General features: G+C 47.2%; 1 long non-coding RNA gene across 1 annotated transcript in view; it reads left to right on the top strand.

The window, feature by feature from the left end:
- Nucleotides 1-4,976, top strand: part of LOC121013240 (uncharacterized) — a 30,151-nt gene extending 25,175 nt beyond the window's left edge. The window contains exons 4-5 of the long non-coding RNA XR_005782594.1: nt 1,778-1,886; nt 4,079-4,976. This is a non-coding gene — a long non-coding RNA (uncharacterized LOC121013240). The remainder of the gene's footprint in view (nt 1-1,777; nt 1,887-4,078) is intronic.
- The last annotated feature ends 7,234 nt before the right edge of the window (nt 4,977-12,210 follow it).

Genomic DNA, 12,210 nt, shown 5'->3' with positions numbered 1-12,210 from the left:
GTGTCATTTAAACTGTTATTCTACTTTATTTATGTTGAACTAGCTCTATCCTTAATGAAATCCTGTGTGAAATATGTGAATATGGTCACTTTTTATTTTAAAGTGACACCAACTTTCTGAGGTTCTATATGGTCTAAACATGACCAGAAACGCGGCACCAGCATTAATCTTGAAAACCCAACTTTTTTCTTAATGTGGTGTCAGGGCTCTTGAAAATTAGCACGTAAACATAATTTCTGGAGTTAAGATTCCCATTTCCTGATTCGCTTAGCTGACTCCTTGCCAGGCTCACGAGGAGGCGGTGTGGGGAGAGGGCCTCTGGAGCCAGCCGGCTGATTGTGGGTCCTGGCCCTGCTTTGGGATGGTTGTGTGACCTCGGGACACAGTACTTAACCTCAGCGGTGTGAGTTCCCCATGCACCGAGGGGGATAATGACACCTCACTAAATCTGGGGCGTCCGGGAGGCTGCATGCCGAGCGCAGGGAGCTTAGCGTGAGAGTCTTCCTCACTTAGCTATCACCCTCCACGCTCGACAAAGCCTCACACGCTCTGGGCGCTTGCACTGGTAAGTGTCTGTTGCAGGTGTCCATGCCTGCAGCAGCCAGGATCCTGTCACGTTTGCTGGAGTCCACGTTGCACATTCGTGGGCTGGAGTCCCACGGCACTGCCCGTTCAAACCCTGCAAGGAAGGTTCCTTGCAGGATGTTCAGGAGGCATGAGACACGTCACATTTATATTGACTTCAAAAGCGGGCATTTGCGGGAGGGTCACAGATGAAAGTGGAGGAGGACTTTTGACACCATCTTTGACATCGGTCACTGAGGGTGAGGAGTAAGCCAGAGACAGCAGGATGCTGTCACCCGCGGTACTCACACATCCGGCGGAGACGTCAAGCAGGTGCTCTTGCTGAGGCCCGCAGTGGGCAAAGGCAGGAAGGGGAATGAGCAAACTGATGGACCTTCCCCTGCTGTGGCTTCCCCACTGGGGGCTGTGCCTCACTCTGCTCATTTATTGAACAGACATTTATCGAGCACCCGCTGTGTGCAAGGCTGTGCTGATGGCTTGGGTAGTGCAGGGAACAATCATTCACCTGGTGCCCATAGCCAGTGTTTTCTGTTATCGTGGGTCAAGTTCTTACAGAATACTTAAACTTGGAAGAAGAAAAAGTATTGTACGAATCTGAACAAATATGGAAAATTAAACAAGTCTCAACACCCAGGGGTTTTTGAGGCCACATGTGCACAAAATTCTCCTGGAGTAGACCCGAGGGTGGCAATTGCTATGCCATCAACAGCAACATGACAGTGGGCATGTCGATTATTAATGTACTCCAGAGAATAGGTTTGCTTTTTGTGATTTGTTTTGGTTTCTGATAGTCTGTACAAGGAATCCCTGAAGTTTTAGGAATCTCGACAATTCACTCACCTGACTTTAAGGGTCTCTCTTCCTCTAAAAATGTTCATTAGGTGTGTCAGTTTCCTCTCACTGCTGTAACAAATGACCACACGCTCAGGGACTCTGGAGCAGTACGCGGTCATTATCTTAACCATTCTGGACGTCAGAAGCCAAAACTTCGTTTCCATTGGCTAAAATCAAGGTGTTAGTGGAGCCGGTTCCTTCGGGAGGCTCTGGAGGAGAATATATTTCTTTGCTTTTTTCCAGCAAAGTCTAGAGGCTGCCCACGTTTCTTGGCTTGTGGCCACAGATCACTACAACCTCCGCTTCCTTCATCACATCGCCACCTCTGACGCTGGCCCTCCTGTTTCCCTCTTACAAGGTGACTTGCGATTGCATTGGGCCCAGCTGCATCATCCGGGATCCTCTCCCCATCTCAAGAGCCTTACTTCAATCACATCTTTTTTCTGCGGAAGCCGACATCTTTACAGGTGCTGGGGGTTAGGGGGTGGATGTCTTTGGGGAGCCACCATTCAACCTTTCTTTTCTGTGGGGAAAGGTGTGGGAGTAAAATTTCACTGGATGACATTGCCCTGAACGATGAAACGTAGCATGACGTTGTATCAACGTCAGAAAGAAACTGCTCACCACTTTCTTCAGAAACCAATTAGGTGTTGATATGCTCATTTTAGAGAATCTGATATTCTTTTAATAGTCTGTCATGACTGATTTTAGTTTTGGGTCTGAAAATGTGGAAAGGTTGGGTACGGTTTTCTTAGATGCCGCTTATGTATATGTGGGGTCTGTATAAAGTTTGATTTTTGCCAGTTAAGTTAATTTTAAAGTAAGATGAAGGGCTGCCTAAAGGAGCGTACGTGATTTCTTAACAAGCAAGTCCAAGCTTCCATTCTATCCACTCATCTCTTCAGTTTTCCTCTCCTGTTTTCCCACCGTATCGTCCGGTCCCCTCACCGACTCCTTCCTCCTTGCTGAGCGGCACCTGCCCCTCTGCAGCTCTTGGCCGGCGGCCTCTGCGCTCTCGACCCCCAGGGCCTCTGAAGCTTCTGACCCAGCTCTGACCTTGATGATGGGGCCTCCAAACCCACGCTCTCCTCCGGTCCACGCTCTCCTCCCTCCCCCACAGCTCCTCACACGCCTCCACGACGGTGTCTCCCGACAGCCCACCCCGACTGCGCTCCACACCCGCAGCGGCCACGTGGCTCCCTGCAAATCGGCAGCCCCCCCTCCTGCCCCGGGCACCGCTCTGCTCGACTCTCCCCCGTCAGAGGCAGGGTGGGCTCGCGACGGCTCCTCCTGCGTCTGTCGTGCAAGTGGGAGCTTTGTGAGGGCAAGGCTTTTTCGGGACAGCTGTTATCAGGTCTAGAAGAGTAGTGCCCGGCATGTAGCAAATACACGTGTACATTTGTTGCCCAAACGACCCTCAGCTTCACCTGTCGGTGACCCTTTTGCATGGATTTTTCTTAGGGCGGTTCTTTTTTTTTTTTTTTTTAATTAAACATTTTCTTTCTTTTTTATAATTTTTTAAAATGTTTATTTTTGAGAGGGAGAGAGACAGTGAGAGAGAGAGAGGGAGAGAGAGGGAGAGAGGGAGGGAGGGGCAGAGAGATGGAGACAGAGGATCCGAATCAGGCTTTGTGCTGACAGTAGAGAGCCTGATTTGGGGCTCGAACCACCAACTGTGATATCATAACCTAAGCCCAAGTCCCATGCTTAACTGAGGCACCCAGGCACCCCAGCACATGGAGTTTTAAAAAATCAATTACAGCAGGGTGCCTGGTTGGTTCGGTCGGCTGAGCATCTGACTTTGGCTCAGGTTGTGATCTCATACTCCATGAGTTCGAGCCCCACATCAGGCTCTGTGCTGACAGCTCGGAGCCTGGAGCCTGCTTCGGATTCTGTGTCTCCCTGTCTCTCTTCCCCTCCCTGACTCACACTCTGTCTCTCTCTCTCTCTCAAAAATAAATTCACATTAACAAAACAAAACAATTACAGCGAAAACTAACAACCAATACTTGTGGATTGCTTCTGAAACCCAGTGAGACCTATTTTATTTCTTACAAGAACCTTGTGATGAGGCCGGGGGAACATATTGTCCCATCCCCATTTTAGAATTGTGAAAACTGAGACTCAAAGAGCAACTAATTAGTCCAATTTCTTCACCTAAATTTGATTTCATCTTCTCTCAGTTTGTTAATTTACACACTTCGCTTCATCTGTAATCTCTCAGCTTTGTCTCTCATGACTGGCTCTTACTTTCAACCCTCACCCTCTCTTGCCTTACGATCTCTTGTCTAGACAACTGGAAGTGTACCTTCCTGTTTTCAGTCTTATTGCAAATCTATTTTGAAGCTCTGCTAGAATTATCTTCAAAAAATACAAATCGGGGGGCGCCTGGGCGGCTCAGTCAGTTAAGCGTCTGATCTTATTTTTGGCTTAGATGATGATCTCAAGGTTGGTGAGTTCGAGCCCCACATCAAGGGGTGAGGGGACACGGGTAGCACGGAGCCTGCTTGGGATTTTCTCTCTCCCTCCCTCCCTCTCTCTCTCTCCCCCTTCCCCAGTCTTTCTCTGTCAAAATAAATAGAAACAAAAACAAAACCGCCAAAATACAAATCTGATGTCATTCCTTTCTGAAAAACGATTTCTCTCTCCTCCTTCCCAGATTTCATCCTTGCCCAGACATTAATACAGAAGCTAGAACGAAACAATTTCTACAGTCCAGACGCAAGAGCAAAGAAAAAAGAATTTGGTACACACGATTTCCTACGTGGAACACATAGTATGTTTTCAACATCTTTTGGAAGTACTATGTTATTTCTCTGCATAGTTATTTAAGAGAGGCAAACTGCAAATGGCATTCCTTGTATGTGTACAGAGGTGTTAATGTAGCAACAGCGAATACATCTATCCATAAGATACAGTGAACTCACTTCTGTGTGTCTGGTCAAAGGCAATAGTTCTCATTCAGTATTGTTCTCATGTTAAAAATTAACATTCATCAGACACACATTATGTGCTGGGATGGTCTTGGATGACCCATCAGGCTGAGCTAATCTACTGAATAATATTGCCTAATTTGTAGACCTTGGGGAAATAAACCCCTGATTTTTATTGCTTCAGTGTCTGGTGTTAAACAAGTTCTAGAACAGCAGGCTAACCACAGGCTGGAGCCATAACATTGCTTGATGAGCTGTCAGCGCACTGATGCTGAGTTCTCGAGGTGCCACCGCCACAGCCCGCATGTCGGGGGTCCGCCCTGAATCTCCTCCAAACGCAAGAATGCCTGTAATGTGTTTCTTTTAGGTTCAGCTGTCAAGGAGCTTTTTCAGTCTACTAGTTGATGTTTAAAAACTCCGTTCTCATTTTCTGATAGATTTTTAAAAACAAGATAACTAGATATAGCTCTTTGAAGATAAATATTGAGAACTCTGTCGACTAAATTGATTCAGTTCAGCATTGTGCAAAATGGTATGGATTCCTGTCATTTGGGGAAGCTTTTAAATTTCTAAGGACTTTTCCTAAAAGGATCAGAATAAAAGACGTGAAGTAGATACCTGATATTTTCTATCGATTATAGTAGTTTTTCACTCACAGTTCAGGGACCCTGCCAGTGGTCGAAGCATTAAAATTTACCACGGCAAGATGGCAGCCTGGTGCTATGTCTGTTTAGAAACTCAGTGTTCTCTAAACACGTATGTTTGCATTTCCTTTGTGTTATGTGCAGAAAAAGATAAACAGTTGTGAAATGAAATGCAACACACTAGACACAGTGGCAATGTCTGAGAAGTGCACCTTCATAGCATTTAATGAATGCATTTCACCCCTTGGCCGTGTACCCAGATTATGGAACAAGCTGGACTGGAGAGGGGGCGGGCAGAACACAACTGTATGCTTCCCCCACTGGCTTGTTAAGCCCACTCTGTGGACCTGTTTCTCCTTGCTTCCTGAATGAAACAGACAGATTCTTGGCTTTTCTGATCAGTCTTTATTTACTTATTTTTGTTTCATTTTATTTTTGAGAGAGAGAGAGACAGAGTACAAGCTGGGGAGGGGCAGAGAGAGAGAGGGAGACTCAGAATCCAAAGGAGGCTCCAGGCTCTGTGTTGTCAGCACAGAACCTGACGTGGGGTTCAAACTCGTGAACCATGAGATCATGACCTGAGCCGAAGTCAGACGCTTAACCGACTGAGCCACCCAGGAGTCCCTCTGATCACTCTTAAGATACTTAAACCTCCTGTTTTAATATTAAATGAATCTAATGCAGTGCAACAGTCAGAACTTGACTCTCATCCAGCTGGAAGCTTCTTCCGTCCTGTGACTCAGCCAGCTTTGGGTTTGGTGGTCTACAGTGGGGTGGCTGAGGGCTGGGGGTGGTGTGACCGGCTCTTCCTCTTTTCTCCCAGTCTCCCCAACTTGCTGTGAAGCCTGTTTCTTACTCCTGGGGGCTAGGTGGGGAGAGGGAAAGCCTTCAGAGGCATGGGGCTGTGGTCTGCCGTTAGTCCCTCTGGATGGTGGATGTGTGTCTCAGCTTTTCCTCTCTAGGAGAATTTTTTTTTAATGTTTATTTATTTTTGAGAGAGAGCCAGTGCAAACCAGGGAGGGGTCGACAGAGTGACAGAGGGAGACACAGAATCTGAAGCAGGCTCCAGGCTCTGAGCTGTCAGCACAGAGCCTGACGCGGGGCTCGACCTCATGAACCGCGAGATCTTGACTGGAGCTGAAGTCAGACACTTCACCGACTGAGCCACCCAGGCGCCCCTCAAAGAGAACTTTTGGGAGTTCCTCAAAGATCCCATGAGGTAGCTGGCTGTGGTTGCTTTGAAGCCAAGCTGATGAAAACAAACGTGCTCTGAGTGGCTCTCAGGGCTGAGGGAGACGTGCAGTGGATCCCTGAACGTGTGTTTGAACCACGCAGGTTCACTCACGCACAAATCTTTTTCAACACAGTACAGTAATGTAAATTGTATTTTCCTTCTCACTTTAACAATATTTTCTTTTCTCTAGCTTACTTTATTACCAGAATACGATATTTAATACATAAAACATTAAAAAATACGTGTAAATTGACTGTTTTTGTTACCGGTAAGGCTTCCAGTCAATGGCAGGCTACTGGTAGTTAAGTTTTTAGGGAGTTAAAGTAATACATGGATTTAAAAAAAATGTTTATTTATAAACAGTGTGAGTGGGGGAGGGGCAGGCAGAGAGAGGAAGAGAGAGAGAGACAGGCAGGGAGGGAGAGAGAATCCCAAGCAAGTTCAGTGCTGTCAGCACAGAGCCCAACACGGGGCTTGATCCTCTGAACCATGAGATCATGACCTGGGCTGAAATTAAGAGTCAGACCCAGTCCCGCGTAATACATGGATTTTTGACTGTGGGGGGTTGGCGCCTCTGATCCCCACGTTGTCCAAAGGTCAACTGTACTGGGTGCTGTGCCACTACAGGCTGCCTGTTGTAGCGACCGGCTGAGCCATGGCTGGGAATTTCACCTGCGAGATGCCCCAAGCCACCAGGCTGTTGGTCAGAGGGGCTGGTGGGAACGCGGGAAATGGTAGGTCCTGTCTGAGAATGTCCCACGGGGTCGGGATGCTCTTGTTACTGGGGCTTGTCGCTTATGACATGGTGTGTCAAACCATTCTTTACTGTTTGGTGATACTTCTTTCAAGTTTGCAATAAACCCTTCAATAGCATTAACTCCAACTCCGAGGAACACAGGTCAAACTCCTGAGTGGTCAGCTGGCAGCCTCTTTCCCACCTAGGCCCTGCACAGAACACCAGTCACCCCCAAACAAGCCCCGACCAGAAGACCCGACTCCCGACAGCTTCAGAGGGCAAAGAGAGAAGCCTCTCCTGGGCCTGCACGTGGGCACCTTTCCACCTGGACAGCAGCTCCCACCTGCTGCATTCTTCTTGGCCTTCGAGTCTGGGCCTAAACTCCGAAAACAGAGTCCTGTCTGCCCTCCGTGTATGACTGTATTAGTGCAAAGAAGTTGAACCAAGTGGCATTTTATAAGTTTGCCTGTAAAGCTTTGAATAACTTAGTTTTATCCAACAAGGTAACTGCGAAAAACAAAGCACTGGTTAGCTGAATTCGTAAACTCACTTTTGAACCCTTTTTTTTTTTTTTTTTAATTTTTTTTTTTTTAATTTTTGGGACAGAGAGAGACAGAGCATGAACGGGGGAGGGGCAGAGAGAGAGGGAGACACAGAATCGGAAACAGGCTCCAGGCTCTGAGCCATCAGCCCAGAGCCTGACGCGGGGCTCGAACCCATGGACTGTGAGATTGTGACCTGGCCGAAGTCGGACGCTTAACCGACTGCACCACCCAGGCGCCCCTGTAAACTCACTTTTGAAAGGAATTTCTTTTAGGTGATGTGAGTAGCAGCATCTGAAATAATATATCTTATTGGTTCATCTTATAAACACACATGACTGAATGTTAGAAACTCAGGAAAAGCCAAAGTCATGGGCAAGGTGTGAAAAATAGGTTGACACAAAAATATTCTTAAGTGACCGAGGTGTTGGTCATTCGGGCAACAATTGTTCATTCAAGATGTGACAGATGAGCTGAGGTGAATTATAAGCACACGTGCCTGCAAATTAAGGGGTTAATGGAAAACAGCAAAGTGAAGTGAGCTTGACGTCCTAGCTCGGTTCATGTTTAAGCCTATGCCGGCATCATCGGGCTAATCCGGCCTCCGTTTATTCATGCAGTGGACATTGGTTGGTGCTTGCTCTGTGGACACTGGGAATTCAAATGCAAAGTGCATCTTGGTCCTCATGGTCCAAGACTAGTGGTAGAAACAGGGTAATTAACGGTGCAAACCCCATGTGACAGTTGCTAAAATTGAGGTAAGACCAACTGCCAGCAATGGACTTTTGGCCCCGGAGCCAAGCAGGCCACACTCATCTGCCAGATGACAAGAAATGCTGTTGGAGGGAGGATGCTTGCGAGCTGCAGACCGTGGTGAGCCATGGTTGGCCTGTTCTCATGCCATCGCTGTGCCCATGGCTGGGGAGAATGGCCACTGACTGATCCTTGTGATTATATATGATGCTGTCCAGACAGCCATCCTCTGACCCCAGTGTGAGTGAACAGCCTTCCTGCAGCGATAGAATATTCTGATGGAATATAGGAGGCACCAGAGTTCCTCCAGTCACTTGGGTGGGGAGGGTGGGGAGGGGAGCTGACAGCAATCCCAATCTGTTAGCTGTGCTTGGTAAACACGTGGCGAGACTTCCCATGCCATAGAGACCCAGCAGACGGCCTGCCTCCTTGGCCAGGGCAGTTTTAGATAACAGGATCGCTCCAGACTTTCTGTTGGCCAGCTAAGGGTTTGTCTGCCTGCTGGCCAACACATCATGTTGAATATGGATCAATACCAATGGTCAGGTAGAAAGATCAGTCTCCTACACACAAAGCGAGAAGGATGGTTGTTTATGATGTCCCAGTGAACACAGTGACAGGCCTGGCTATATTAGTTTGCAGGCCTAGTACGAACCTTACTAAAAATGTCAAGACCGTATAGCGGAGCATTACATCAAGTTTGGAGACCTATAAGCAATGGGCTCTGTGCAGCTGCCCCCAGTTAGTGGACTTTGACCCTGTGACCTCTTTTCTTGGCTGGATCTGGATTGATGGCCTCCGGTCTGTCCTGTGATGTCTCTTTTGAGTGATGTCAAGGCTGGACTCTTAGTCCTTGTGGTTGAAATGGTGTGAAATACTGATGGGACGAGGTGTCCTTTGAATTTAGGGAGGTGAACTGAGAGGTAAGGACTCATCCTTGAAGAGTGGCCTTCCAGAGATGGAGTTGGCCCCGTGTGGAACAGGACCACCGGAACTAGACTAGGCTTCACACACACTGGCCTCAGCTGAACGTCTAAGGCAGTACAGTTGGTCCTGAGTGCCGAGGGGCAGATCAGGGCTGGAAGCCAGGGATCCACCTGTCACACTGTTGCAGCTACAGGGCATGGGCCCCAGACTGCAGTCATGCCGGGGGAGGACCTGGTACTTACCCTACTATGCAGGTGCTCATGTGCATGAAATAAGGCAGGACTGAGCTTCCTCTTTCAGAGGCTAATGCCAGTTCTGGTTCATCCCTGTAAGCACTCCCAGATTGTGATGGTGAATGGGGAAGCTGCTCTACACTGTCTCTATGTTTTCCTCCCTCGAGTGTTCTTCAGGTGCGGTCTCTGTGCTGTCAGAATGCCGGAGCCCAAGGAAGGGACACTCAAACTGAGAATTTAAGGATGAGAAGTTTGCTAAATAGGCAAATGCACATACCTGTGTGCCGTGTATGTTGTGTGGGGTGGATGGGTAGTGGAGGAGATGAATATGGGCAAGAGAAATAACAGGTGCAAAAGTACGGAAGTAAAGCAGAGCAACTAAAAATCAGGAGGCTGTTAGTAATTGGATTTGGTAAGAACAAAGGGTGCATGTGGGTTAGTCATATGGGAAATGATGCTGGAAAGATAGGAAGGGACCAGATCAAAGAGAGCCTTTATATTCTACTAAGGAGTTTGGACTTTCTACTTTGTACATAATGGTAAGACAATGGAGGATTTTCAGGGGGAAAGTGACACAATCAGATATGAGTTTTGATGGGTTGCTGTAGCAAAAGTGACAGGTTGTAAGACTGGAGGCAGGCAGTTGCAGTGGTCTAGAGGAAGATGATAAGAGAGGTAAATCTGTTGGGTTGAATGACTCTGCTCATGGGATTATGCCAAAGGGGCTCTGAAGCCACAAGATGGTAGAGCCACAGACAGAAGGAGCCTGGATACTTCATTTATTTTTTGGAAGAGAGCTGCTCAAGAGAGTCACTTTCCCAGGAACATCTGAACTGGGTTTTGCATAAGAGTAATGTAAAGTTTTATTGGTTTTAGGCCATTGAGATTTTTGGATTTTATAAGTATTTTTTTGGCTTTTAGCCTATACTGATGTAGAGAGGTAAGGAAATCAATGGTACTATCATTAATCCAACATAGTGAAGACAGAAAGGCACCAATTCAGAAGATGAGGATGAGCTTGGTTTAACTCTGTACTGAGTTTAAGAGACCGTGGGATAGCAAAATGAAACTCGTTGAGAAACCATTCTCCACGAGTCTCTTGAGTTTCTGCACATCTTGAGAGCAAGGCACAGACTGCTCCTTGTTTCAGACTATCTTTTTAGGGATGTTTGTGTGGCAAACAATCTAAAGAAACTTGAGCGGCTTTTGAAGAAAAAGAGTGTCTCCCTCTGGAACAAAAGAAGAGCATGCTTGCTGCCCGCGGGAAAGATCTGCATCCTCCAAGCTCAGGGCTCCTCTCCTATGAGGTGGTCCATTGCATGTGCGAGTCTCACTTGGCCTTCTTTATTTGCCGAATGGGAACTGGGGCTCTGGGAACCAGCGCAAAAAGGTTGATGTTCTGGGTACTGCATTTGCTGCGAGTAATGCACTGCCTTTCATCCCTGTGTCTTTTAGCAGCACCCACAAAACTCTGGCAGGAAGGAGATAAATCTCAGGTTCTTCACAGTTCTGGACAGAACCGGCCAGAGATGGTTAGAAATCCAGATCGGGAGTTCAGAACCGGGGTCTCATTGGAGTATAGGTGGGTTGAAGTCCCAGGTGCTGATTGGGGAGGTTGGGTGGGGGTGGGGGGAGCAGGAATGCTACTTGAAACACGAGAAAGACGAGAACGTGCAAGAACAGCAACCATTAAGAGAGAAAGGAAGAAGAGATTGTGAAGCTGACCCACACAGAGAATCTGACAAACAGGAACTTCTGCTTCCAACACGAGTGCTTAGGAACGTTAATTGCTGTAAGATAAGCACTCTGGATTTGAAACTTGAGAGATCACTGGAGACTTTAGTATGACCAATTTCAGGGGGTGATGAAGACAACATCCAGATTTCCATGGACTGACAAGCCAGCAGGAGGTGAGGGTAGGAGGGCAAGCCCAGCCCGTGTAACCAGAAGAGGATGTGAAGGACAGGACAGAGGGTTATAACACATGAGGTGTCTGGGGTTTGGGAAAGGGCTTCGAATATGAGATACACAAGCACGCACATGTGCGCCCACACGCAAATACATACGCACGTGCACAGGTGTGTGGCTGTAACTTACCTGGTAGCCGAGGTTTTCTAGTCTGGCTCCAATTTACTTCTCTAAACCAATTTCACACCCGTTTCCAGCACGAAATACTTGGGTAAGTCTAATAGGGTTACTCCCTCACCAAAATGTTTTGCCTGTTCCTACTTTAGTGCCAGTACAAACCTGAACCATTGTTCAAGGCGTATTAAAATCTCCCTTTCTTCACTGAGGGTTTCCCTGCTTCTCTGCAGTCTCTCCTCCCACAACACCACAGGCTCTTCTCCTCTTTATCTCTTTCATGGCGCACAGACCCAAATCTTATAGACCAGATAGATTGGTTCTTCCAGAGGCAGGATATCGTAAGGAGTTGAGGCCCGGCTTGAGGATTAGACAGAACAGGTACCAGCTCTGCTATGCATGAGCAGGGCAGCCATTGGCAAGTCACTCATGTTTTCACACATTCAGTTTCCTCTGGTGTAAAAAGGGGGTTTACCCCCTTCTCTGGGACTACTATGGTAAATGAAACGGATACGGAAAAGGCTGGATGTGGTGCCTGGCTTATAGTAAGTTGTATATACCTTTGTCCACATAGGTGCTCATCAACATATACTGAGTAAATAAACATTTGACTTGTGATTACCAAGAACAAAATTATTTTTATAATTTTTGCTTTAAACAACTCTATGACTTTAAAAAATTTAAAAGGGGAAAAAGTGGAGAGTAGA

Source organism: Herpailurus yagouaroundi, unplaced genomic scaffold (genome assembly GCF_014898765.1).
Source record: "Herpailurus yagouaroundi ecotype Mexico unplaced genomic scaffold, PumYag 198, whole genome shotgun sequence".
In the NCBI taxonomy this organism is placed as follows: domain Eukaryota; kingdom Metazoa; phylum Chordata; class Mammalia; order Carnivora; family Felidae; genus Herpailurus; species Herpailurus yagouaroundi.
The sequence above is the reverse complement of the archived record's forward strand: the minus strand, read 5'-3'. Positions and strand labels throughout refer to the sequence as shown.